The sequence below is a fragment of the Haliaeetus leucocephalus genome, unplaced genomic scaffold (genome assembly GCF_000737465.1).
Source record: "Haliaeetus leucocephalus isolate CR32 unplaced genomic scaffold, Haliaeetus_leucocephalus-4.0 Scaffold678, whole genome shotgun sequence".
Taxonomy (NCBI): domain Eukaryota; kingdom Metazoa; phylum Chordata; class Aves; order Accipitriformes; family Accipitridae; genus Haliaeetus; species Haliaeetus leucocephalus.
Genome location: NW_010973114.1, coordinates 4,823,173 through 4,829,324, shown reverse-complemented (window position 1 = coordinate 4,829,324; position 6,152 = coordinate 4,823,173). Strand labels below are relative to the sequence as shown.

At 49.0% G+C, this 6,152-nt stretch overlaps 1 protein-coding gene across 3 annotated transcripts in view; it reads right to left on the bottom strand.

Moving 5' to 3' along the window:
• FBXO34 (F-box protein 34) overlaps positions 1-610 on the bottom strand; it is a 40,362-nt gene extending 39,752 nt beyond the window's left edge. For 2 of the 3 annotated variants that reach the window (XM_010579809.1, XM_010579811.1), the window contains exon 1: positions 540-596. The gene's annotated coding sequence lies outside the window, so the exon portion shown is untranslated. Of the gene's footprint in view, positions 1-539 lie in introns of all 3 variants that reach the window. The other variant, XM_010579810.1, reaches the window with a different exon arrangement.
• Positions 611-6,152: the final 5,542 nt, after the last annotated feature.

Sequence of the window (6,152 nt, the reverse complement as noted above, 5' to 3'; positions counted from 1 at the left end):
CCGCGCCAGGCACCCGTCGGGGCGGGCAGCGCCGGCGGCGGGGGGCCCGACTCGGGGCCTCTCGGGTCCCCCTCCCTCGGGCTCTCGTCACGGCGCCCAGGCGCTCCGCCGCGGCCCTTTGGCGGGCCCGGAGCTCGCCTCAGGGCCGCAGCGGTCTCCTCAGAGCGGGGCCGGGCCCGTGGGGTCCCGGCCGGCGGGTTCAAGGGCCAGGGGCGTTTTCAGGGCAGACCCCGGTGCTGGGGACCGGCAGGGTCGAGGCCTTGCCGGAGTCCCCAGCGCTGGCAGGCGTGGGGCCCCCGCAGCCTTGCTCGTCCTGGTGTCTCCAGGCTTGGAGCCTTGCTGCCCGTGTGCCGTGAGGTTTAGCGACCAACGTGGCACGGAAGGCGACGGGGGTGCCAGCTCCCACCCCCCCTGCGTGGCACCGGCAGCCTACGAGTGGGTTTAGTATGGGGATAACAGGCTAAAAATCGGTATAGTCCTCTGCAAGAGGCCAAAGAAACTCATTTGGTAGACCTTTTCAGCTTTAAAATCTACTTAACTCCTGACTGCAGGGCCAAAAGAGCTGCCAAGAGGTCACTGGGAGCGTGAAGCGTTAGTCCTTCAGGGTGCTGGAACCCCACCAGCATCTTGCCAGCTAGCGTATTTCAGCAACGTTGCCTCCCCGGCACAATCACTAAATACCCTTTGCCGTCATTTGTGCGGTTGCTGCCCTCAGCAGAGGAAAAACATGAGCTGCTCCGCTTGGTGTAGATGTGTCCTAGGAGGCATGGCTGTGCAGACTCCCGGCAACGGTTCTTCACGCAAGCATCACTCCAGCCGTCTTCTCTATGCCGTCCTCGCAAAGCCCTCAGCCTGCAGGGAGAAAGAGACAGGCACCAGAGAAATCCTCCAAAACCAAAGGTATTGAGAAAAAGAGTGAAATGCGAAGGGAAGGCATCGGGAAAAGGGGGATTAAGCAGTGGCACCAGATGGTAGCTTGAGCCTAAAGGGGTTCCTGCAAGAAGGAGCCTTCCCCCTCTTCAAAAGAAGATTTCAGCGGTTCGTTTCTGCTTAGAGGGAAGCGGGGAGGGAGGCAGGTCCCCGCGGAGGACCACAGATGACCCAGGGTGAGAGCAGGGGTAAGCAAACCTAAAAGGCCTGGTTTCTCTGACCTGCAGGAGAGCAGCCATGGAGACACTACTTATTCTGTGTAATGCAATACTGTGAAAAGATCCTTGAGACCATTCTTAAGCTAAAAAGCAGCGTAAGTGTGTCAGCACAGCACTGTGCCGCAGTAGTCCTGACGAGGGGCAGAGCTAATTAGCCAAGGCACAGGATCACATTAACATGGCATCTCAGATGGCTGAGATGAATCTCCCAAAGTCTCTGGAGTCCCTGTTGACTACGGCCGCTATATACAAAGTGAGGACGGGAGGGAAGATAGAGGTAAAATGAGTTGCTGAAGGTCAAATATTAGATCAGTGACAGTATGGAAAACAGAACCTACAGTTCCTCACCCCTCCAGTACCTTCTCCTCTGAACTGTAACAAAACCCCAGAACAACAACGGGATTTAGCTGTTGCTGACACAGTAGCTTCATGTGTTCCGGGCGAAGGTTCTGTATTTTGGTATAGGACCATGGTGATTTGTTTGTGCACGTGAAAAAAAAACTATTTACTAGCATGGTACCACAGTTCAGTGACATACACTGACACACAAGATATCGCCAGATGACTTAAAGGGAAATGAAATATGTGCCCTGTCATATTAGAAAAAGGCCCCCCAACGGTACAGAGCCAATCTTTTGTTGTAAGTTGATAAAGACAGCTAAATGCCATTTGCTGCTAAGTGACTTCTAATGATTAAATAAACTTTCTCCCCCCCTGCCCCCCTGGGGCATTTAGTGATAATATAAGAAAGATTTTGCACATTGTTTAGCTTACATGGCCATCTGGCACTTTTGCATTTCAGTAGCCTTGAACATTAAAAAAACAATAGATAAAGAAAACCAGTCCTATCTTATCGGAGACCTGGAGAAGTTTAACTCTGTCAGAGTACATAGGACTAACCAAGTCGTTACAGCTCTTTTATTGTTTCCATCTTAATTAACGGTCATATTCCTCAAAGCTTTGTGTTGTACTCTCTAAACCAAGCTGTTCCTTACCGCCTTTGTAACTCCAGCAGTCGCATCCAGCTTCCATATGAGATGTTCTGTTTCTGGGCAATGGAGACACAAGGAGGCGCGTGCTGAGAAAAAATACATACAGGTTTTAAGCCAAAATAAAAAAAAAATACTAGAAGTCTTGTCTAAGCTAGGGAAAATGATGTTCTTTTCAAATGAAAACTCAATGGTCTTGGCCTAACGCAATTAGAAACCTACTTCATGCTGCTGAAACATCGTCTAATACCACCGCACTAAGCGGTTTCTTTATCTGCCTTTGCTAAAGGGGATAAAAGTACAATTCACCCAAAGTAACCCACTCCAATGAAAGTGGAAATGACAAAAAGTTTGGTCTCAACTCAGCAGTGGCCCATGGTTGAATCCAGCATTTTTTCTTTGGTTAATTCCAGCTCCCCTCTTCCCCATGGAAGAATACCAAGAAGGTTCAAGTCTGTTTGGAAAGAAATGTGATTTCCTTAAGAATGTGGCTTTAGGCCTTGAAGGATGAAACCAGCTGCAGGATGCTTTCACCTGTAGTGCTAGAGTGGGTTTTTGACCAAAACCTGTAACAGCAGGGAACATTCGGTGTAAACACACCATAAATTAACAGAGGATGTAAAGATATGCTGAGATAAAAACTACCCAGGCTTTGCTTCCAACTCTACTTTGCATTGTAAGATTGCTAGTTTGCGTTTTAGGCTAGCTCCAGTGAAAGCTGGGAGCTTATAAATGTGCTACAACATCTAGCTATTAGGTATCAGGCTGCCAGAGTGCAATATAATACCCAGAGTTGGGTACCTCGTCTTTCTATTTATAGCCTGGAGACTGTTAGACACCTCCCAAGGGCGAGTGGAAACTCCCACCTCCCAAGCAGAGACCTGGTTGCAGGAAAGATCAAACCAGGGATGTATTAGACTTGCTTTGCATAGCCAGCGTGTAGGCGTTTCCATCAGCTCGGGATCCTGGGCCCACACATCTGGGGTTCAGGAGTCTGCAAGTGCTCTTTGAAGGAACAGAGGAAGGTTACCGGTTTCTTTTTAACACTGTGGGCTGTAGGGGTTGCATTTGATGTCGTTTGTTTTATGTGCTAATCTAGGTGATAGAGCAAATACCCAGGAAAGGCAAGATGCTTTCCAAGCTCATCCTGGTGAGAGTCCAAATGTCTCTCTCTCCTACCTGCTCGGACCATACCCTCCTCCCAGGCTACAGGCTGAGGCATTAGGGGTTTGGTGGGTAGCTATCTCACACTCCTGTTGAAAACGTGCTACTTTGCAAAATGAAACCCAAAGAACAGAGCAAGAAAATGCAGCAGAAGGCTTAACTGTGTTTCCTAGTTGTTGTAAGACAGGAATTTAGCTTCTGTTTGCTGCTCCTAGAATTTGTTCTGGTTTTTAAACTAACAACCACTTCAGATGAAAAGCATAAGCAGAAATGGGAACAACAGCCAATGCACCGTAATGGTTTTGCTGCACAACACTTGATTAAGAGGTTATCAATTAAATTTGGCAGGAGGACTACTCTGTGCCCTCTGCAGCGTCGTGCTGTGCTCCACATACAGTAGTTTGCCTACAGAGGCTTTTCTTTGACTCCATGCAAGTGGCAAGTATGTGGCGCTGTGGGCTACGGCTTTATAATTCCATTTGGCTGAACTTTCACCAAAAATATGTTTAGAAATTGGATTATTTCAGGGCTAAATTTGGAGATGGGTTTCCCTACATGCTCCATATTGCTCTTCAGTAAGGTGCAGTTATGCAAGGCTGGGAAGAATTACCCTCACAAAGAACAATATCCCATGTGAATGAACGAAGAGTAGAAAGAGCAAGTTAGCAGATTTCCACATAATGATCTCCTCAGTACAATATGTATCTAATAACGACAGTCATATTGTCAAGAAATAGATAAATTCAAATTGGTTCTCAAAGCTTCAATGGCTAAAATGTAGGCACATTATCGTAAAATCATCAGGACTGTATGAGAATGGCAGGTTTAACCTTTCAGGCATGTATAATATCTGTACAGTATAATGAGTTTATATATTCATATTGCTTATCTATATTAAATGGTAATATGTTCATTGTTCTTAACACAATAAAATCAGTAGCAATCAGGAATTTGGTTGACAAACGCGTGATTACCGTGTTTTGTCTTAAAGTGACACTGCAATACTTTAAAATCATGGCATTATTCAAATACATCAAGACCCTTGCGGTGACCTAGATACTGTCAGTGGAAGGTGTCACTGCAGCGTGTTAAGGAAACCCATTCTGGCTTTAACCTAGCTAGCTCAGGTAACAACCAGCAAAGCTGCACGGCAGAGCCTGAGCCTGCCAAGGACCCCAGTTAGGTACTTGGGTTGCTAGTCTGCCTTGAAGCGTGTACCGCTGCGTTATCGCTGATGTTGTTATTCGAGTTAGTGAGATTAAAGCCCCAGCTGTAGCGCAGCCACACTTCCTAAATTCAGTATCAACATCCACGAGTGGAAATTAGCAAATGTGCCAGTTTAGGTGCTCCAAGGAGCAAACAAGTATTGTTTCAGCATGAAGGAATCCTTCAGATGCGGGTATGCATTGAGAAAAAATGATTTTTGGTTGGAAGGAAGACACTCCTAATTTTTTCCCTAAAACTTGTGGTTCAGCATGGCTGACATCATTGGACTATATCCTGATATCATAACGTAGAACTGCTGAATGCCCTCAAATTCCACTATATGGGAGAAAAAGAGGAGTAACAAAAATCAGCAAACACCGAAGACTGCATCGGATTGGACTCTGTGGGCAGAGTCTACAAATGTGAACTCCTGTAGTTGTTGTTTAACTGGATCTTTTTCATACCATTGGGGAACCTGGCAGCAGTCAATAACCTTCACACTAATCTTTTTTTTCCTATAGTAAATCAATGATTGTAGGATTAAGTCCAGATGTTCAAAGTTTGTGAATCTTTGCTGTAACCCCTGGCAGTCCATAGAGGGAACTGGGGGTGACACTTCTCTGACTACTCCAACCCAACTCTCCAGTGACGCCAAGACTGATCGCTACTGTGGTGAACAGCTCTGCGCTCAGACCAAATGGTCTTTAATCCACTTACTGCTGTCTTTTTTCACCGTAATCGCGTTTGTATAAAAATTTACTGACGTTTTACTGTCATGCCGTACGGAGGTCCTGCATTTTTAGGCCGTCTGCAAGGTATGGTTGTCCTCCACCGTTTACCCTCACGCCTGCGGCTCAGCGGTTTCCTCGTTAGCAACACTCTTTTCTCAAATGCCGTCCACATTTTTGCAGTGCCACCAAGTGGCTGGTCTCTTCATTAGCATTTCTGCATTTCGATTTTGCCGATTTTTATGAACGAACCCAGAACAAATTGCCTTGCAGGTGCGAATCGCATTAAACACAGCCCACCCCAGGAGGGCCGGTACGATGCAAATACAAGAGAGAATACAGGGGCAGCAAAGGCTCGGCACAGCCCCAGGCCCTTTCAAGCCTGTGTAAACCCGGCTTTCGGTTCTTCAGGAGGCAGCACTGAGGTACGGACATAGGCCTGCCTGGCCGCCGGGAGGGCGGTTGCGAGGCCCGCGGGCCCCTCACGCTGCCCCCGCGTCCCCGTGGGGCGGGAGGGCACCGCACCCCGGGCCGCGGCCTCAGCTGCAGCTGCTGCTGCTGCTGCTGCTACTCGCTGGGCCGCCGGCTAACCCCCTCCGCCATCTTAGAGCGGCGACCCCACGGCGGGCGGGACGCAGGGGAAGGGCTCGCCCCCTCACGGCAAGCCTCGCCTCCCGCACCGCGCCGGCCAATGAGCGGCAAGGGCGGGGGAAATGCTCAGCGCAACCAATGAGGATCAAGCGTAGCGACCAATAAACAGCCCGCTCCGGGAGTTCGGCTCAGCCCGTCAACGGATGGCGGCGAGCGGGCCAATGAGAGCCTGCGGGCGGGCCGGGACCGGCCAATGAGCGTTGTCAGGTGAGATTTGAAAGTGAGCCGAGGCGGGCCGCGCTGTGGGGAGTGTAGTGTCGGGCGTC